The 23,753-nt window shown below is 35.7% G+C and overlaps 1 protein-coding gene and 1 non-coding gene across 2 annotated transcripts in view; both read right to left on the bottom strand.

Annotated features, from left to right (window-relative positions):
- Positions 1-23,753, bottom strand: part of LOC123657175 (prominin-like protein) — a 66,894-nt gene that overhangs the window by 31,765 nt on the left and 11,376 nt on the right. The gene's annotated exons all lie outside the window — the stretch shown is intronic.
- Trnae-uuc lies at positions 15,685-15,756 on the bottom strand. Its single transcript has one exon. It is a non-coding gene; the product is annotated as a tRNA-Glu (tRNA).

Below are 23,753 nucleotides of genomic sequence, written 5' to 3'. Positions count from 1 at the left end.
TAAGCCCGTGGATGTATATCACTTGTAAAAAAAAAAGAAAAAAAAACCGCCTGCCCAGCATGGTGACTATGGGCAAAACAAATGAGTTCACGTTGTGTGTGGCGTGAACTTGTGGAGGCCTATGTCCAGCAGTGGACTGTATAGGCTGTAATGATGAATTATATACAAATATTTCATTTTGATTAACTGATGCCTCGGAGAGAACGTTAAGCCGTCGGTTGTTATGTTTAATACTTGATAGCGATCGTTACTCATAGTAGGGAATTTATCCACCAACCGACAGTGGAGCAGCGTGGGGAGTAAGGTCTGATCTTTCTCCTACATGGGGAAAGAGACCTGTGCCTAGCAGTGGGATGTTACAGTGTGATTCGTGAAATAGGCGTTATTTTAAAAAAAATATTATTATCATGCTGATTGTTAATCGATTGGATTATAATTAATTGCAATAAGTCATTTCAACTTTTTTAATCATAAATAATATTATTTGAACTCATCATAAGGCTCTCGTGTTCATTGAGGACGGTAGTGACTCAATAATGTTAAACTGAACTGCCTTTGTTTTCCAATTATTACCTTGGTTCTTGAATTTAAATTAAAATTCTTCAATATCACTTTTATTAATAAGCATCCGGTTCCTTATTATTCGTGTATTATTTAGAAAATGGTTGTAGTCAATGTTTCGTAGCAAGTATTATGACTATTCTTTACGTTAGTGCTTTTATAATATAGGTATAACCTCTGTCTTAATTTTAATGGGAATAATTTCTATTAATAGTTAATAAATATTAGCTTTTGTTTATAGTATTATTGAAACGACTAGACTTCAGATCTTGAAAAGAGCAAATACTAAATATAATGATACATTTATCACGCCCACGACCGTCGTGGATGGCAACCACAGCGGTTATTTTTGTTGATTTCTAAATATCAATGTCTTCACTTAGGGCTTTATAACATTTATCATTTAATAAAATAATACCCAGTCTATTTGTTTTCGTATTAAATTTTTAGTTTTGTTTTTATTAATTTTGCTTGCAATTTTAACTTTATTTAAACTCGCTGAAGGTTCCTCCGTTTCTGAACATTGTTAGTTCCTACCGGGTTGCCAACAAGCGAGTATTCAATCAAAGTTTTAATATCTTTTGTTTTTAATGTATAAAATATTGGTCACAGCTACACGTGCACATCGATCGCAGTGCGAGATATTAAAATCTCCAATATAAAAATAATTCGTCGGGATGTTGACATGCACCGCCGTTAGATGCGCGGAGCGGGTCGCGGGGCGGTGTCTGCGGGGGGAGGGGCGGCCCTGGGGAGGGGAGGGGCTGAGCAGCAGCCCTTTGTGAGAGTGCAGCGGATCGATAGCGCCCGCCGCCTCCTGTCTGCCAGGAGCGTACCCGGTACCTAGCTGGCGGTATTACTTGCCACCGACACGTGTGGCCGGACGCTCCTGCAGCCACGCTCCACTGTGATATAGAAGGCGAACTAGCTGACAGAGCGCTTAGTAAACTGCTTGCAAAACTGCTCTTGTAACTTAAGCGGTTTTAATATTTTAACGATATTCTTCTATGGGAGTTATGAAATGTTCATTTTATTTAAGGGATAATAAGATCGACAATATTGCTCCGTTGCGAGATCTTCCAGACAATCTTACGAATTTTTAAACAAAGCAACATAGATCAGTCATAGAAGTGCAGAACACAAGAAAAACGAGCGTGCTTTAGACCACACGGCTGAAGTAAAGCTTACGAAACGTAACTCTCTCCCTCTCTTCTATCTTCACTAACTATTATCTGCCCTCTCAACTTCCGTTCGCCTCACACGATCACACTTTTTGTAAAACTCTTGTCACGCATTTTCCAGCTTACTCCCCTAAAGTCATGCGTGCGTAGAGAAGTTTTACTTCTTTACAAATAATAAAAAGATACATACAAATTTCGATCTAGCGGGTACATCGTTCCATAGCTTAAATTGGCTAGAGCGCCGACACGGTCAGTCGGAGACGCGGGTTCGATCCCCGCTGGATCGGTCAATTTTTGATATTATATTAAGAAATGTTTAAGATACATACATATAAATAAACATTAATATTCAAAAAATAAAAGACAATTGGCTTATTTATCAAATATGATAACAGCAGAGAGATATAAAAACATTATCAAGTGAGAGGACCGCGATTAAGTCTACTGTAACAATCACGATCTAAACATGAGCTGTATCAGCGAAGGTCGTGAACACGACGCCTCTCTCGTGGTGAGCTGTCACAAGAGGTAGCCACAGCATTGCAAACAGTCACCGACGTGACCTCAAACTTGACATTTGCTAACTTAAGTTTTACTTTTACTTTCCTCACACAGAAAATCTATATAAATAAAAATGAATGTTGCTAATGAATGAACTCGACAATGGCTCGACCACTTAGGCTAAATTTTTTTTTGACTGTTACCTAAGGCCCGGAAAAAGGGAAGGTTTCAATACTAAAAAAAAAAATTAAAGAACAAATAATTTTTACTATTAACTTTTGACAGATACGGGCTGGTAGCTGGTAATAAATAAATTTGTAATAAGTCTTCGAAACTACGGATTATTACTGGTATATACATAGGTAGGTATAGGTAATGATATAATATGAGATACCTACTTTTATCTTAGAAATTATATCAGAAACTCAATAAAAAAAATGAGATAAAGTTTGAAACTCCTTAACAGATTATAATAATTATTTTACTACTAATTACTATCAAAAGCTACGTTACACGTCACGCCTCTACATAAAATTAATCCTACTAATTGCTTTCATTACCGCCGAGCCTACACTACAGAGGCGAGACTAATATAATTTGGTCAGTCCGGTCTTTACGAAGTACATGACGGATAAGGAAGATAAGGAAGAACAGTAACCCTAAGAGGTAGTGTGGGAAAATTCGACTACCATTTTATGAATTCTACTTTTTAGATATAGAAATGTACATAGGTTGTGACAATCAGATGGTTGTGACAATTGCACCCTTATATGACTGTGTTTTTTTTATACAACTAGGGCTTATAGACGCCTGCAACACCAGAAGTATCGCAAGCTTGTTACCGACCCTACCCTCAATCCGCCAGGAGCTCTGATCACCTTACTATGATCACCTTAGCATGATCTTCGGCAAGGTCGAGGTACTTTCCCAGCCAGGCTGCTCCAGATTGAACAGGATGTTTCCTACTGTTTCCTATCTCAGATGTGTATCCTAAGTATAGTCATTTTTCGGCTTAATTGCAGCATAAAATAAATTAACAAAATATTGTTACTTAGGCTTGTAAAGACCTAGCCCGTTTTTATGTGGGCTGTTGTATATATAGCTATAAGAGAGACAAAGCATTAGCTGTTAATAACAGAGAGTAGCGGTGATGTTTACTGTACATCACTCATAAGTAACACAAACGCAAGAGCAGCTCGATACAATAACAGGCACACAGACACAACCACGTACCAAGGCTAGTTGAACGATTTATATCAGGTAACTAAAACTTACCTTATTTTGGATCAAGCTTTATGGGAAGGGGGAATTTCCTAGTGGGTTGAGGTGGAGCACATCCTCACTCCCACCTCTACCTGACAAATGTGCCACTTTAATAACAAAGAACGTTATGAGATTACACAGTTTTAAGCGAGGTCGCTCTAAAAAGATATACGAGAAGTTATTACCTTAATAGGATTATTTTAATAACCTGTCTTAATTCGGAGCCACCCTCGCTTCCCCGGCACTGATTTACGGCGACGCCGAATATTAGTCACGAATATCTAGCATACCATCTTATTACAAGAATAACAACAACAATATTATACCTGGTTGTATTTTATAGTAAATCCTAAAAAGATATATAGGATAAGGAGAAATGGTAGCTATATTATACGAGTAGTCATATATGATGTATTTTTGATGATACCTTATAGTATTTGTTAAGATTTTTAGAAAATTTTTGACTCAATTATTAAAATGAAATATTTTAAGTTTCGGTATTTAAACCTCGTGGGGTCTGCTGTTGAGACCTTGTGGGCGTGACTAATTAAATGATAGAATAGATAATAATAGATGAAAGTAATTAATATGATAGAAATAATTAAAACGTTATATTTAAAGTAAGCGAACAGGTGCTAATATAATTGCGTCACTTACATGCCCATAATATAAAGTAGGTCGACAAAAAAAACAGTCAAGTAAACACGCATAATTAAAGATAAAACAAAAGCACTTGTAAGATCTTGATTGATTAAATTTAAACGGGACCATATGACTAGCACCACAATTCGATTAAAAAAATAATCGCCGAAATCGATCCCCTCAGTAGGAAGTTATGAGGTACGAGGAACATAGATAAAAAAATACAGGCGAATTTGAAGTCGGTAAAAGTTGTACAATACGATTGGTTGAGTTGATTATCGCGATGTACATCATAAAATTGAGTGAAAATAACATATTGCCTAGAAATTTTAGGCAACTCCATCTGTTTATATAAATATACGTACATCGCATTACAATACTGTGTATGTAAAAAAAAAAAATCTGCAATATAATCATAACGCATGACCTTGAGTCAGTACGTTTTTATTTAAATTAAATCGGTTCACTGTTCTAAAGTTATTTTAACTTGTAAGACGGCGTCTGATATCATTTATAAGACTAGAGCAGAGGTGACTTAATAAATTTAAATGATATACTAAAACTGGCTCGTTGACGCAGTTCGCAAATCGAAATTGCTTTCTGCTCTAAGGGTTATTATACATTTAGTTATTTGTGGTTATAGTAGACACGTTTGATTTATCGCGAATTTAAAAAAAAACTTTGTTTTAAACGTCCGGAAAAACAAATGCATTGTGTTTGCGTTGCTAATGTTAAGCATCCGAATTATAATTTAGAAACAAATTTACAGTTTTCTTAGAAATAAATTTAAAAAATATAAAAATATAAATAATAATATATAAATTCGTCCTTGAATCGTAGACTCAGCTTCGCAGCATTCGCAGTTAGAAAAGTACGACAACTGACCAACGTTGCTACTGCGCGTTTTTTAGCTATTTCCATAATGTTATGTCTTACGTTCTGTTAATGCGGTCTAATGCTACAGATATTGAGACTGTATTTATTTTGCAAAAAAGGGCTCGCGGCGTTTACGATCTTGGAGCTCGAGTCTCCCTGCGAATTGCTTTTTCAAAAGGTAGTAGTAGTAGTAGTATTAACAATTGCGTCCTAAAATATTAATAACGATATTATGAATATTCACAAGAATATCAATTGTTTTTATATAAATAGTAATAATCGCAATATAAACCCGAGAAGGAACAACAAAATTGTAACTCCAAGTTTCCGACTGCGCAAAGTAAACGTCTCCTGTCTGGGTTGTGTATATATTCGCATGTATAATAAAGTCCTGTAAACGATTTTGCAATTGTCTCAACATAAATTTAAAGTGTTTATTAAAAAGGAATTAATAGATAAAGCTTATTATTCGGTGCAGGATTACATAGACGACAAAGATGTGTGGACTTAGTGTATATTTGCTGTATTTCATGCAAGATATTACAAATTTTGTACTAAAACACAGTTTATATATATTTATTTTTAAAAGAGTAACTGCGGAGAGTCTTGTCGATTCTTCTCTGCAGAATGTAGTGACTATAGTCTAGAGTAGTCTATGGCTAGCTTAGCTGACGTATGTAGGTAACGGGCAGCGAGTAACTGGCGCGCGTCCGTCCACCGGGGAAGGACATCAGCCGTTCTGAATATTTCATTAGCCGAGCGGGCTGCAGCCAGTTAGGCAATTAGAGGCGGCGGACACGCGGAAGAGAAATAGAAAAGTGACTGTAACGTGACAGATTATTTTTATACGTCGAACTCCAGTAGCAAAATAACCCAGTAATTGTAACCTATTATTTTTATTAAGAACATAAAATAATTATTATCATAGTCGTAATATTATAACGCAGTCCATTTTATTCTATCATATTATAATTTTTACACAAACGTGTAACTTTAACTAGAATAATATTATGGTGATAACCGCACCAGGGCCTGCAATAGATTAAGAGCCTTGACAATAAGCCGTCTAGACAGCGTGAGACCTTAAAACTCAAGTAAACAGTAAGTCGATGTAAAAAAAATGTAAAACAACATTAAACTTTGCACTAATTTTATAGATGACAGACTATGAAAACACAGTATCCTGTAAAGAACAACAACTTTGTTATTTGTTTATACAAAAAATTAAGTGATTTGATTTCAACGCGTTATATTTTAATTGGTTTGGTATTCTGATGACAATGCAACAAAGGCGAACAGCTCAACGGTGCACTGTGTGAATGATAATGCACATAACTTTGATTGTATTATCAAAATAATATTGAAACTAAAACAAATTAATTAAGTGATAATATGAAATAAGCAATATTACTAGTTTATAGGCTACTGGTGCAAATATCAAGATTTATTGTTTATTTATTTATTTTATTTATTTTAGGACAACTTACAAAACATACACTGTTACAGATTTTACAAAAATGCTTACAATAATTTGCTGAGTGTTGTTTTATTTACAAGTTGCCACGGCGTGGTTAAGGACTGTTCCATCTAAGTAGTAATTAATTAATTTGTTCCGATAGTATTGCGCGTTTATTTGCTTTGGCCTAAAAAGTTAAAGTAGACATGATAAAGAAACAACACTCGAACGAACTCATATAAGAAGCTTTAGGATATAAAATATTTATATCAATAAATAATTACATTTATTACGATATTTTACAAACTTACAAGAAAACTTAAAGACAAATAATATATAATACTGATAATTTTGGCAATAATATTATAGACACGGTCATTATGTCAAGTTTATCACACTTCTTGTAAATATTTTCAAACGTTCTTTTTATACGAATTTAATCTTAACAACCATACTATTACAGATAAGATACAAAATGTTACATTATTCATCAACATATATGTAACAATTATACATAAATACATAGAATTATTGGGTTTTCTTACGCTTCAGCCTGTAATATCCCACTACTGGGCATAGACCTCTTTCCTCGTGTAGGAGAAGGATCAGAGCTTAATCCACCACGCTGCTCCAATGCGGGTTGGCGGATATATTCCCTACTGTGAGTAACGATCGCTATCAGGTGTACATAATAACAACCGGGACCGACGGCTTAACGTTCTCTCCGATGCACGGTGGGGAAACCCACAAGGACTGCAAGAACTCCTGTATGGCCAATACAAATGTTTGTCATGTGCGGGGATCGAACCCGCAACCGCCAGCGCAACCGGCACAATCCATGGCTGTGACCGTTGCGCCAACGCGGTGTCTGGGTTTTCTTGCAACGAAAAAAAAGTGCTTAAGACCGCACGGCAGAAGTGAAAACTTCATTGACAATCGCAATCAAGCAATAACGCAATAAGTCCCGAGTTCACCCGATCGAGCCTTTCACCTCAGAGCGTGACGGATCAGCTCAACTTACTACCTACGCAAAAATGTGGGTGCGGTGCGCCAAAAGAAGTTTTTATTTCAAAAACCGACTTAAATTATATCGACACTGAGTAATACAAAGTATTACAAAGTGATACGAGACAGGTAAACGAAAAAATTGTCAAGTATATACGCATTATTTATTACCCCGCAACCGCCAGCACAACAGCCATAAGTTAGCGCTGTGGCCGTTGCGCTAAGCAAACGTATCGTCATTTATTTGATTGTAACCAGAAATCGAACTACTGTTTTAATTTGGTGGTTCGGAAATCTGCATTCAGCCTGTATCGTCCCACAGCTGGGCATAGGCCTCTTTCTCCACGTAGGAAAAGGATTGGTGGAGCTTAATCCACCACGCTGGTTGGCAAACATGTTATCTATTATGAGTAACGATTGTTATCAGGTATTTATGATAACGACCACGGAACACACGGTGGGGAGAACCACAAGGACAGACACCCAAACCGGAAAGGTATATTTTTACAAATACAAATATCCATCCCGAGCTGGATTCGAACCCGCGAACCGTCGGTGTTTTAGGCGACTACTTGCACCACTACACCAGAGTCTTTGTGAAGAGAGAATCGAAGCTAAAGGACAAAATACGTGTCACACGTAATTTGAATATTATTATCTTTTATATGATTTAAACTGTTGGTAATTCAATTCTAAATATTAACTGATAAGACGCTTTCACTCGAAGCCACGGATGTCTATAATTTACTTTGATAAGATATGGTTTTCCCCGCAGAGTTATTTGAGTCATTTACAAATTCAATTATATTACTACTCAACACATGTAAATCGACAAAGGTGAATAACGATAATAATCATAACAATTGTGTTTGCTCGCAAATGTAAAAAAAAAAACCGACTTCAATTACATCGACAAGTAATACAACGTAAATAGACAAAAAAAAAATTAACAAATTTACTAGTCGTCACTACGATTTTCGAGGGTTTCCCTCGATTTCTCTGCGATTCCATCATCAGATCTTGGGATATCTCCTTTCAAACAAAAAAAGAATTATCAAAATCGATTCATAAACAATAACGAAGTTATCCCCGAACATACATAATATGTATATACATACGGTCGAATTGTAGCCTCCTCCTTTTTTGAAGTCGGTTAATAATAAAAAAGAACTTAAAAAGGTAGTAAAAATGGTGACATGGGAGTGCCGGAAAAGAGGTGCCGTTCACGCAAATAAAATAATTTAAAAAAATGAAAATACTTTTAGAAAGGTCCACGTGTAAGGATCTAGGTGTACACATCGCTTCCACTTTACCGGTCACACGCTATATATAAAATAACCTTTATCGTATATACCTTATATTGTATATACCTTATATTGTATATAAATAGAGTTGTATCGAAAAAATCACTGAGACGTTAAAAGGGCAACCTCGGCTGGAAAATTGAGGAATAAAATTATTTCGAACTGAGGAGGAAAAAATTATACAAAAGTTTGTATCTGGGATAGAACGTTGTTATTCAGAATTTGCGAGGAAGTTCATCTACATAAAAAAACAGACGTCATACAGGATTGTCGTATTGAAATTACAAATGCTTTGTTTAAATTTGCAGGCAGGAAAATTGTCACATTGTTACGAAGAGTCAGTAGTTTGACATCACCGCTATAATTAGCTAAGCGAAAATAATATTAAAATTAGCACTAATATAGAAAACAATCCACTAGATTGCGTTTAATTTTCCTCGTGCGTCAGTTTATAAACACTATCGTCACAACTCATAAAAATCTAAAATAAAAAACAACATAGTAAATTTTACACTTTTTCCAACTAATAAGCTCTTAAAGTGAGTGTCCTTAGCTCGTTTTGTATAGTTTAATTGATAACACTTTTTGATTGACATGACAATTTTGCATTACAAGCAAGTTGACTGGAAGAGATCTCTACTAGAGGCAAGTCCGTCTTTACACACAAACGTTATTACTGTATTAATAAGTGCAAGGAGGAACATCATTCATCATCATCATCATTCCAGCCTATTGCAGTCCACAGCTGGACATAGGCCTCCACAAGTTCGCGCCAAAAATGCGTGAACTCATATGTGTTGCCCATAGTCACACGCCGAACAGGCGGGTTGGTGACCGAAGGTATGGCTTTGTGAAGGAAGAACATATATAACAATAATTAATATAGCCCATTATTACGCAACTCGTATTCTTAATATGAGCGCTTCTTGCTTTAATCGGAAGTACAGCACTTAAAACTGGTGTCCTGTTCAGTTCGTACGCAGACTCGTGTAACGTGTAACGTAGGTAACGGTGCGTCCGAGTGACAGCGGTTGGTTTTCCCGTTAAATCGCTTATCAGCTACTATCAACCACTCGTCTCTAACCATCACTTTACTCTCTACGGTTTTTGATTCAACGATTAGGATCGATATCTATTTGCATGTTTATTTATAAACTTGACATAGAAATTATATCATGATTAATCAATATTGTTTAAATTGTAGTCAATACTGGACAAACATTTTTTTTTTTTTGAGTAGATAAACTGATTTTACAAGGACCAATTTATATTGAACACTGGTTGTGCCCCGCGGTTATACACGCGTTAATTTGAGAAAAAATATCCCATATAGCCTTACTTGGTAAATGGTTACATCGAACATAGTTTTTCATATCGAACCAGTATGATTAGCTTTTCAGATTAACACGTTTAAACAAACAACTTTTCAGCTTTACAATATTAGTATAAATTACTTTTCTACTGTCTTTAAACAGTTTTATGAGTCGTGGTATATATGAATTTCATATCATATGTGCGGGACGATGTAATCCAAGCTTGTTAATATTGACAATTTTGTTCTTCGGCCAAACTAATTAATATATCTCTACTAAGCCTTTTGTATTTACTCAAAATACTCCATATATGTCAAGTATCAACACACATGCGCCACAGCTTTCTAGCGAATAAATCCTATTGGTCTGTCAGGTGACAGAGCAGCGGTCGTCACCTGTCGAAGGTTCTCCGTGGTTCCACTTTCCCTCGCCTTCTGCGGCTACATCACTTTTTATCGCCTACCGTCTAATTAATATAACTTTTGAAATACGTGGGTTTTTATATGGTTAATTAGGGTTTAAATAGGCTTTAATAAGTTAAAGTAGTGCGGTTATAGGATCGAATTAAGATGACGACTGTCTGCCCCGAAGAGATCAGCCGGTTGCTTTTTTGGGGATTGGATTTGACTCTATCCTATACACAGCGAATTGATAGAAAGTCGCGTGTCTTATAATAAAAATTTCCCCTCAGTCCTTGAGGTCAAATTAAACACCTAATGCTAAACATTCTGACTAATTGTAAGTAATAAATGTTCTGTACACTCCTCAATCGAAATTCATTCGAATACTAACGCTTCGTCTCTACAGATAAATCGTTACGTACTGGCTATATGTGAACAATCTAATTATATTCCTGTTTATCAAATTTAGTGTGTCTATTTCATAAGTAGGTAGCTAATCTATACATATAATAAAATGATAGGAAAGTCAAAACTGTACAATATTTTTTTTAAAGAATACTTGGGGTGTGATCTACAATCGAAACCGAAGCCCAAAATATAGTTTTTAGAATTTTTGTCTGTTTGTCTGCAGGTATGTCCGGGATAAACTCAAAAAGTACTGAATGGATTTACTTCAAATTTGGCATGAATATTATTAAGAAGTCGAGTCAACATATAGGCTACATATTATCACGCTATCACCTACGGGGAACGAGCAGTGAACCTTTATTTCTTCAATGCACTCTGTAACAACGTGTAATCTAACGACGCATACATGAATGTTGTTGTTATTATGTTAATAACCATGCTATAAGCTAGCTTCACACTATAAATAAAGACATTCTGTAGTATATTTGGTAAAGGCATTGCACTCGTGCGAAGCCGGGGCGGGTCGCTAGTTAAATATAATATTAATTGAAATGTAAACGGCCTTGCATTAAATATGTATAGGTATATGAATGTATGAGATAAGAAAGCAATCAAGGAAGCGCACAAAGATATTAACATTCACACCGGTCTGAGTCATCGTCAACCCACTCGGTGGACGTGTTTTCCACTCTTCTATATCTGGTGCATTACCACAAACAAGGTACTCGAACTAATGAGGGTACTGTAGGTATTGTAAACTAATGATAAAGCGGTTGATATTATTTATTTGTGTCAGCCTCCGACTCATTTCACAATGGTTTTTAAAAACGATTTTTATACTTCAAAGCCTGTTTATGAAGGCACGTATAGAAAAACAAAAGTCGAGATATCAAAGCAATAACCTTTAAAATTGTGTACCGAAGTTTTTCCGTTATTTTAAAATGTTGCAAAAAAGTTTATAACGTTATTGAATAATAAGTCGTCGAATTACGAGTATACCAAATGACCTCGTCCGCAAACAACTCACGCTGTTTATATTAGCTGTTTTAATCTAAGTTCAAAAATACTTCACTTCAATTAGGTAGGAAATATCCTGCTCAAAATCTGGAGTAGCCCGACCTCGACCTTACAGTGTTGTGTTCCTGTGTAAGGTGACTAAAGCTCCTGGGAGGATTGGGGGTAGGGTCAGCAACGCGCTTACAATGCTTCTGGTAGTACAGGTGTCTATAAGATACGATAATTACCATCAGGTGAGCCGCACGCTTGTTTGCCGACTTAGTCGTATAAGAAATTCTATAATTTAATCAATGTAGTCATACGTATATTTGTACGGAGAAATAAAAAGGGTAGGTCGAGAGTCCTTGAAGAAGTGGCGGTCGCAGCTGCCGCGCTCGACAAAACGGCGACAACAACAACTAAACAACAATAAATCAAACAAAACAAATTATTTTCAACACAAGCTCATTGTGTTTTCGATGCCGAGTGAGGTCACTTGAGCATTGAGATAATAACGCGGTTTCACTTTCACAGCCGGCCGCTGACGAGTGGGCAGCGGGTTCAAGGTCGCTCGTCTAGTTACTATTAGCATTATCGATAGACCCTCGCCTCGAGAGCCGCTTTTCATTTGGTTTCCTGACATCTTTGGAGACTTAAATTTTTTCATAACTTATACTCAAGTATGGTGTCGTCAGAGACAACTAAGGGATAACACAGTTCCACTACCTTGGAACATAAAAAGCCGTCCGATGGCGGGATAACCATCCAACTGCTGGCTTTGAAATACACAGCTCGAAGACGGGCAGCAGCGTCTTCGGTACGACAAAGCCAGCCCTACGGTCACCGACCCGCCTGCCCAGCGTGGTGATATGGGCAACACACATGTGTTCACGCCATTTTTGGCGCGAGCTTGTGGAGACCTATGTCCAGCAGTGGACTGTATTAGTCTGGTGTGATATACTCAATAATGTTGTAAAAGTACAATCCGCACCGTTCAAAAATCACTAAAGATTCAAGTATCAAGTTCAATATGTTGTTCAATTAAATTACATTTACATGCAATTGGACGAAATTAAATAATATATACGTCTTTGTGAATCAATTTACTATGAAAATAAAAACAAAATTCAACCAGCCAAGTAATATACCTCCTAAACAGCAAATGACCTCTTAATCAGAAAAATCTACTCATCACACAATCATACAAGTCATAAACGAAGATAAGTCTCTTGCATACTATCTACTTTCCTAATAATCGATAAATAGTATATATAATATAGAATAAGTAGTCATTGAGCATCCAAACCACTTTTTTGTGGGAAGTCCCTTTAATGTTTGCAGTAAAAATATAGCTATCAGAAAAAGTCCAAAGTCATTGATCGCAGTATAACAGAGTGTCTAGTGCGAGTTTTGTTTAATCCGTCTCGCAATAGCGGGCGTAAATTTTAACTTCATTTTGTATGGGAAATTCGGCATTTCAACCTAGTTCTCGCGTTTGCCGCTAGATGACTCTGTATCGATTGTATCGTATACTATTCTTTATCGTCTAGGCTGCACTGTTTAAATTCCCATGCAAAATAATCTTCACTATAAACGCGTTTCTCTCATGTTTCTGTGAATAAAACTCGCACTAGGCACTCAGTAGGAGGCGGGTAGAGGCGACACACACGGTGTCTGCGAGCGCGACATCGGAGGTAGACGTTAACGGGACTCGCTCAATAAAACCACTTGCGGATGGAATAATCGAGATGCGAACATGAGCGGAAAATGAGAGGAAGGGGACGGAATCAGGAACCGTCTGCCGAGCGTACGTGTGCACCCATCATTATCCGTTTTACCATCTAGTTCACGGATTTGCAAGCGTTTCCGTTAAACAATTGCGCCAATTGCTTATTCAAATATTCAAACTAAAAGAAATAAGTAATAAATACTAAAGTTTGGATGAATAGATGTTTTTTGCTTAATCAAGCCTTCGCGGATAAAATGATCTGAATGGAATTTGGCACAGAGATTAGTCTACCATATACAAGGCTTACTTATACTGAAAAATGCAGAACAGGGACAGGTTTGTTTTTGTTATTTTCAGAGCAAGAGATGGAATATATGTAATACCAGTGACTGTGTGTTAAAGTACGATAAAGGTTACTTTTTATTCCAGAATGCACAATTTATCTGAGATAGCTAACATATGGGATAACATCAAAATATCCATGGTAGGTAATAAAGTCGCAGACAAAAGCTTGTCTTCCATATACAAATTTATTGATGTTTTAGAATACTTGAGTGAAAATTTTAAGGGCACTCCTTGGTACCACATTTACCTTGGGATTCTCTAGTTTAGACCCAATATGGCCAGCGGTTTGCTTAAAGCAAGATTCTCTTTACAAACATTGCGGTAACGATTACATTTCTTTCATAATCATAAATGGAAATTGAAAAGGTCAACGAGTATCGCATACACAGACATCCTGTTCTCAATTTCTTACATATTACAACAGTAAATAGTACACAAACTGCTTCAATACATAATAATTCAAACTAGAAATGCAAGTCCTAACTTCCTTAGTTCCTAAGATCTAAAATGGCAGCAGATCTTACGTCACAACTATAATTATAATATTCATATATTAGTAGATATTCTAGAAAGATACACAAAGGGTTTAGATACTTACTAAACATTAAAACAAACAAAGGGATGTAAGGGGAAAACTGCAACCCTCGCCTCAGACGGGTTATTAAAGAATTGATTGACTTTGACAATTGTTTGCTCGCAAACGGAAAAAAACCACTATTATTATTATTATTCTATTACGTCGGTAATATAACGAAAAAATAATCATGTAAATACGCATTATTAGAGATAATACAAGAAGTACTTGTCAAATCTCCATTAAATTTAAATAGGACCGCATGACAAGCACCAACTTTGATTACAAAAAATATATAATCTAAATTGGTCTACCCAGAAAGAAAAAGGTAGAAAGTTCTGAGGTCCCAAACGTCAAAAAATAGAGGAATGAAACCTCCTCGTTTTTTCAATAAATTAAATATTTTCAATGCAATTTTTAATGATATTAACCAATTAAATTTATTTATTTATTTTAATTAATATTTTTTTTTAATTTTTATGGCGAAATTAATTGTAAGTGCTATGAGATACTGTTGTTATATTTATTAGTTTATTATATTATTCTAATATATATACGTATTGCTTGTAAGTATTAATGTGTGTGTGGATATTTGTATGTAAGTTTATTATAATATAACTGCACCACCTGCCCGATCTTCAAATAAATACTACTCAATCATATTTCGGGTCGTCTGGAAGAAATGGCTAACTAGCCATAAGAACGTCTCTTGTATTACACATTCTTAAGTTGTCTGTAATATTATTATTTTGTATTTGCATATTGTGGTGTACAATAAAGAGTAAATAAATAAATAAATAATACTAAAAATATTATTTATTGTAATACCTTAAATTGCTTTATATCCACGGCTGCTTTAAGATTTTTTTCATTGTGTATTCGGTCCGTATAATAGTTTGAATGAAATAGTTAATTTGATACGACTTATTATAATATTCAAACAACATAATATTAACGGAGCTTCAGCGCTACCACCGCCGTCTCCAGTTAACGTAATTTGTAAGCGCGCCGTCGCGCCGGAAACACATTAACATAATTATAAAGCACGACACTGGTTTACAAGTTAAATAACTTTACTACATTAAAAAAAAACTTTTGTACGAATGAAATCATAAAAGAAAAAGATATTTTCCCGTACCGGGAATCGAACCCGAGCCTCCTGGGTGAAAGCCAGGTATCCTAGCCACTAGACCATACGGGACATACATAATTAAGCAAATTTACTAATCCGTATCTAAATTGTATTCACTGATACAAACTTCTGAATATAAGAAGTTTTTGTAATGAATAACTGGATTTGCTGCGAAAAAACTGAAAATAGGTACGCATCACATCGCAAATTTTATCTTTAATCTGAGTCTTTACCCATACCGTTGCAAACAAAATACTACAACCTTGAAGTAGCGGCGCTATTGATTTATACAAAGGATCTAACTTTATTATATGAGATATATGAGATTACTCTATACATAGCTTCACGAGACAGGAACGATAAATTTTATAACCATTAAAATCATTAGCTTAATTCAAATAGGCTTCAAAAGCACATTCGAATCGTCATCTCACGAATTAGAATATAATTACCGTTAAAAGCAAACATCGGAATTCCACTCGAATTAGTTTACATAATAACCAAATCATTAATTGTTTCACATTTGTATAAACACATGTACATGTACCATACAATAATATTTATTTTAAACGAGTTTGTAAACCAAGTTACTACTGTCTCAAAGAGACTTTTAAAGAAATATACCGGTTCTTTCTGAGTCACGCGCCACTGAGATTTCGAGATATTTTTGAATATAAGCTATTAATGAGTTTCAGACACTTTTTCCACTTCTCTAAATTTTTTAAAACCTTTTTTGTTGCGACTATTTCTCTATTTACGATCTTTTATAATCAACTTATTTGGTTTTGAATGTTTGAACGGTTGTTAAACTTTCGAGTTATTCATTTTACTTAACTTAATTATAGGGATGATTTCTATTGCCTAATGATATTCTATTATTATTCTCTATTATTATTAAAATGTTAATCAACTCAACAAGGGATCATTTTAAAGAACACTTTCATCTTGAATAACACAGAGTGATAACAAAGGGACGACGTTGGACACCGTTATTTGCGAGTTACGACTTCACTGACTAATGATTACAAGAATCCATATCTCGCCGCACAAGTAGCGTCAACCGGTGGCCACTTCAGCTGAGCGCATATTATTGCAAGCCATTTTCATTTCAATCTCATGATGTACAAAGTCGAAAGTCGCCTATCATGTATTCGCTGGGGTGAGTCAGTGTCGACATTAGGATGACCGTTGATGTTGACTTCGCTTTATAAGAAAGAGAGCTTTATGTTTAAAAATAAATTAATTTTCACCATCTCAATACGTAACTGACTATTCAACATGTTTAGAAAAATGAATATAAGTTTAAATTCACCTGCCAATCATTTGTAAATATTAACGATCACCTTAATTTAAGTTATAAGTTTGAACATTATTAAGGTTGTCAAAGACTATACACAGTTTTATAACAATAAACAAAGGAGTAAATATATGCATGTGTGTGTCAAATACATGGTAGTGTGTGTAAGGATTTTTTTATTGATTTAATGTATTTTTTATGTATACTTTAAAAAATTGCAATCTGCGTTCCTTCTCTCTATAAATTATAAGTGTGCGGAATTTCATACTCCTCCATCCGCGCAATCTTCGTAAAAAGGGTTACAACAAAGTTTTTGCTTCACGTATAATAATTATATCAATTATTAAAAAAAATTCACGCTTGTTACTCAGCGACGTCATTAATATCTTTAGCGATTATTTTAACAAAAGGGTTTAAATAAATCATTTGTGTATCAGTTTTAAGTCTTTAAAGTAATAAACTGTCCACGGAAACAACTGAACGACCCGTTAAGTACTTAAGTCAGTCGTATCGAATACGAAAGACAGATATTCGAATTCAATAATCTATTTATCTCTAATTTTGCTTACGGGATCGATTTCTTACGAAATTCGTATAGAGTTTACGTCGGAATTCTATCTTTTTATAAAATAAATTGGAAACATTAATGACAGGATCTCAGGCTTAGAACAAGAATCCTCAATAGTACTGTTAGATGCACTATCTATCTGTCATTGACAAAGTATCATTATTGTTGATATTTACACAGGCCGAAGACGAGCAGCAGCGTCTTCGGTGCGACAAAGCCAGCCCTGCGGTCACCAACCCGCCTGCCCAGCGTGGTGACTATGGGCAAAACACATGAGTTCACGTTGTTTTTGGCGTGAACTTGTGGAGGCCTGGGTCCAGCAGTGGACTGTATAGGCTGTAATGATGATAATGATGATATTTACTTGTTAATATGAGTGGGATGAATTATCTAATAAGACATTTTTCATTACAGGAACTAGTGTAAGTTGCAGCGGTACAAAAGACAAATGCCTCGTTAAGACTATTATTTAAAAAAAAAATTTAGTACTTTTGTATAAACAGACACCATTTACAATTATATGAAATATATCTAATATATAAAATTCTCGTGTCGCGGTGTTTGTACTTAAACTCCTCCGAAACGGCTTGATCGATTCTCATGAAATTTTGTGTGCATATTGGGTAGGTCTGAGAATCGAACAACATCTATTTTTCATCCCCTTAAATGTTAAGGGTAGTCCACCCCAAATATTTTTTTTTTAATTTTTAGATAAATTATTAATTATTTCTATTATGATTTGGCGTTGAAAAATACATACAACCTTAAATTTTCACTCTCCTACCACCAACCCCTATTTTTAAATAGCGTTTAGCGGCAAACGTTTGCCGAGTCAGCTAGTTTTTGATAAAATCCATCTTTCAAATTAGGAGGAAGTAGAAAGAAATATTCTGACAAACCTATTAAATACAGAATTGCTTTAGCGCTGAAATAAGCAAATGTAGAAGATGGAGTAGCTACACATCACGACTGACCTTTTGGAATTATGTCACGAACAAACTCGTTGAGAATAACGAATAAAACGACATTCGGTTCAATTAAAAGAACTCTGAACCCGCACAAAGTGGACGACAGATGAAAAGATCTGAAAGCCCGAGGCCGGAGGCTTCGAGAGTGCCGCTGATCCACATTATAACGAGCTCCTTAATATCTCAGCACAATACCCGGGAAAAACTTATTCATCTATGTAGAAATTTTCGAGTCCAAATAAAAAAGGTCAGTGCTATATAGCTTTACCTAAAATGGTCGTCATGCCTTTCACTCACACGTCGAAGGTACGCGCGTCTCCGGTCATCGTTTATATTTGACACAGTTGTAGTAGTAACAGTTTTAAATAACATACTAGCGTTGACTTTCCATTTTCACACGACGAATACGGTAATTGATCGAGTCACGAAAAAATGTGAAACTTGTAACTTTTCTACCAATGTTTATTTACATAAGTACCCGTTTAAAAATTGATAACGGATACCTCCAATAAATATATATCTCTACTAGCTGTACCTCGCGGTTTCACACGCGTTAATTTGAAAAAAAATAGCCTATAATAGCCTTACTCGATAAATGAACTATCTAACACTGAAAGAATTTTTCAAATCGGACCAGTAGTTTCTTAGATTAGCGCGTTCAAACAAACAAATAAACAAACAAACTCTTTAGCTTCATAATATTAGTATAGATAGCTTCATAGCTAAGAATAACACATCAAATATTTTCTTTCAAACATTCCATTATCATTTAGAGTTTACAATTGAGTCGCTTGATCTGCCAGCGATGACGGCTTCAGTTTATTTCACTAGAACACAATCTCTATGAGCACTCGCTCTGTGTTCGCGCTAATGGTGCAGCCAAGTGACCCATTTCGTGGCGTCGCGGATCACGGCAGCTCGCCAGCGTGGCTCAAAGCTAAATAGATTTTGTTTAACGTTAATACACTTACTTCCCTTTACCCCCGGCGACGATTGATGTCAGCGACATCAAATTATACCTAACTTATGATATCGCAGATAGTAATATTATTAGTGATAAAGCATCTAATACTAAATGTGCTACACTTTTTTTACAACTTAATAAACTTGCGGGGATTATTATTAATTATAACATAAAAATAGACGTTTTCCAAATTAAGAGTTTTTTTTTTAATATACAACTAGGTCGGCAAACAAGCTATGATGGTAAGCGATTACGTAGCTATAATACTTCCACTAATAGAAGCATTGCAAACGCGTTGCCGACCCTACCCCTAATCCCCCCCTAGAAGCTCAGGTCACCTTACTCACCATAGGAACACATGATCATATGATCTTCTGTAAAGTTAAGGTAATTCCTCAGTCAGGCTAATCCAGATTCTAAGCAGGATTTTTGGCTGTGCTTTACCTTAATTAGAGTTATGACGATACGCAAGTTTATAGGCAAGTTGATATTGTGATTAGATTTGTTACATTATTTTGGTGATTATCAGTAAAAAAAGTCACACATAATGTGCATAAAATATAGGAATACAGTACCAATGGTTATCGGACTTTCAAGACTAATGTAAATAATTTAGACAGGATCACCCTTCCCTTTTACTAACTTGCACATTCATTAAAACTGGTTGCCGATATAATCTTCTAGAATATGAGGAAATATTGCGGTTGCCAAGTCAACAAACACAGTTTTCGTATTATGTACCTTCTACACAATGAAACAGTCAAAAGTCAGTTTTAAAATTGTTATCAACAAATTGTGTTATGTAATGTGTACGAGCGCCATGTGTCACAGGTTTTTGAACACGTGTACTGGTAACATTATAGCATAGCAGTAGGTAGCCCGGCGACGCGGTGCTCCCATTCTAATGCAATTTGCACGCGAGATGGGTTCGTTCCGATAACGATAGTGGCGCGAACATCGCTTATTATACGTTTGATCTTTGTTTCGAGTAATCTCTGTGAGATGTAAACCATGTTCTGTTTCCCGATGTCTTGTAATACATTTGTCTTGAATGGTATATATATCTATAATTCTATACTAATACTGTAAAACTGAAGTGTTTGTTTTTTGAACGCGCTAATCTCAGGAACTACAGATCCGATTTGAAAATTATTTTCAATGTTAGATAGTTCATTTATCGATAAAGGCTATAAGCTCTATAACATTTCAGTACCTCTTTTTTCTTAAATTGACGTGGCTGAAACCGCGTCGCACATATAGTTTACTAGCTGTGCCCGCGGCTTCGCCCGCGTTGAAATTAGTGTGTCACAAAGTTTTGCCGGCAAACTTCCAGTGAAACTCTCATCAAAATCGGCTTAGCCGTTCCGTAAACCTTCCTCTTGCCAATGGTGGAGTCCTCTCTACAATGTTAAAACCGCATGAAAATCCGTTCAGTAAATTTTGAGCGAATCGATCACATACACTTTTGGGGACTTATAATACACTAACTGTTGCCCGCGATTACGTCCTCGTGGTTATGAAGATATGTATTACTATTAAGATGTTTAACGCAAATTATTTTTTTATTTCAGTCACTTGAAATGCTTATCAAACTGAGTAACTTTTTAAAAGGCACAGTTTAGTATAATTTAATAGTAATTTTTATAAAACCTCTCACCACATCTCACCTCATACACCACATTTTTGGTTTTATTTTCAGGCTGTATATGTTTCATATATCTACCTATCAACCCTAATTAAACCCTCTTAGCGATGGAATATCGTAAAATCCGTTCTTAGCGGACGTCTGCTAACTATAATCTACATCCCTGCCAAACTTTATCTTTGTCCAACCTGGATGGATAGACCATCCAGCGGTTTTTGAGTTCTCGTGATGAGTGAGTCACTGACCTTTCTCTTTTATATATATAGATTACGATGCATTATTTGGACACCTCCTCACCATCTATAGAGCATATATTTTAAATTTCAAGTCTCTTACTTCAAAAACATAAGACTTTCATTCAAACTTCCGACCCCCGTTTTATCCCCTTAAGGGTCGATTTTTGTAAAATTAGTTCTTAGCGGATGTTTACAACCCATAAGGAAGCTACCTGTCAAATTTCAAGTTTGTAGCTGTTATAGTTTCGGAGGTTTCGTGATGAGTGAGTCAACCTACCATCCACCGTTTTAACTCCAAAAGAGAGTTGATTTCTATAGATACATTATTTGGTCACCTTTGTACCGTCTATAGAGCATACATTTTAAATTTAAAGTCTCTTACTTCAAAAACATAGGACTTTCATACAAACTTCCAACCCCCGTTTTAGCCCTTTAAGGGTCGAGTTTCATAAAATCAACTCTTAGCGAATATTTACGCCCTATAAGGAACCTACTTGCCAAATTTCAAGTTTGTAGCTGTTATAGTTTCGAAGATTTTGTAATGAGGGAGTCAACCTACCATTCCCCGTTTTAACCCCAAAAGGGGGTTGATTTCTAAAGATATGTTATTTGGACACCTTCTCACCATCTATAGAGCTTACATTTTAAATTTCAAGTCTCTTACTTCAAAAACATAGGACTTTCATACAAACTTCCACCTCCCCGTTTTACCCCCTTAGGGGGCGAGTTTCGTAAAATCCGTTCTTAGCGGATGCTTACGTCTTATAAGGAACCTACCTGCCAAATTTCAAGTTTGTAGGTGTTATAGTTTCGGAGATTCCGTGATGAGTGAGTGACCTTTCGCTTTTATATATATTATTATAGGTTATAGATTATAGATATAGATTATAGATTATAGATATAGATTACATTCAGAACGTAGTTGAACTTTGTTTAATTGTGTTCGAAATATTATTGCGTTGTTTTATTAAATTAAAAACAAACGCCCTTTTATAGGTATAGTTTATATCATTTTTAAGTAACAAATTATTTGTTCTCGTATTCCGAGAACATATACATTTATTATACTCACACATGGAAATATATCAATAAAACTTACAAACAACACGCATATATTTTATTAAAAAATCATGTTTAAATACAATATATCAGATACGGGTTCATGCGAAAGGCGATAACGTTAGATGCAATTGATTCGACCTCCGCGCTCCCTCGCCGCGCTCGCCGCCGACCGCCGTACGCAAATAAACGACCGTGACGCTCTCATATTGCCACTACTGATTATTATTGACTCGCATGATCTATGGACTAGTTATAATGCTGTAACTTGTAGCCCAATTATTCGTCATGACCGCTTCATCGATCACGAATCGACTACAAAAGACTCCTCTTTTCTGAATATCAAAACAGAATTTCGTCAATTAATAATTCGACGGGTAAAGTTATTTTTAAACGTTTTCCGTTAGCTTAGCTACGTTAGCTAACGTTTTAGTTAACTAGCAATTAAATTTGAAAGTTTATTTGGTTTTCGAATGTCAGATTTACTGACTTAAATAAACTCATACTTAATGGAAAAAAAAACACACGTACAACTATTAAAATGAAAAAGATCGCTACCACATACATATACAGATCCTCGAGAAATACTCGGAACAAGCGGCTTAGGCATGTTTACACATTTGGGTCGGGAATTTAAAACCGAGTCAAGTGCACACAGAGCGGCCGCCGCAGAAGCCTCACCGCGACGACGCACTGCAGATCCGACCTAAATCTTCGTCCGCTTTTCCGACTTTTGGCGATGTTTCCTAATTGAAATTCTGAAATGGCGAGTCATCGATGATGTTTAGCGAGCCGAGCTAGGGTCGACGCAATGCAGGTGCGACCCAGATCCGTCAGCGCCGGCCTCGCCTATTCCAGGTCATACTTCGCTTTTGGCAACCCTGTCGGCGATTCTGCAGATATCACGAGGATTTAATTGAAAGGAAGCATTTCAAGTTATAGCAATGTTGTCGCTTTTCAGTACAATTGTTTCATTTAAATAACAAATATGGCTGTTTCACGAGTTGTGAATAACGCTATTTGACGGATGACAGTATCCTACAGTAAAAAGTTTTTGATTTATTACTCCTTTTTACCATCGAATTCTGCTGTATTTATGACATATTTCTATTCGTAGACATTAATGTTACAGTTTTAGTGTTTATTAATCGAGGAGAAAAAGTTCCTACTCTACCTCCTGCTGTCAAAGTCTATTTGTATCCCCATAGATCATTTTTTTACTTGATCTATGTTTGTATCGTCATCTGTCAAATAGCGTTTATCCAAACCTGGTGAAACGGGCCCTTAGTCTCTTTGAAAAAAAAAAATGTTTCATTAATAAAGACCGCT

This window comes from Melitaea cinxia, chromosome 10, assembly GCF_905220565.1.
Source record: "Melitaea cinxia chromosome 10, ilMelCinx1.1, whole genome shotgun sequence".
NCBI lineage: Eukaryota > Metazoa > Arthropoda > Insecta > Lepidoptera > Nymphalidae > Melitaea > Melitaea cinxia.
This window is presented reverse-complemented; position numbering and strand designations above follow the sequence as displayed.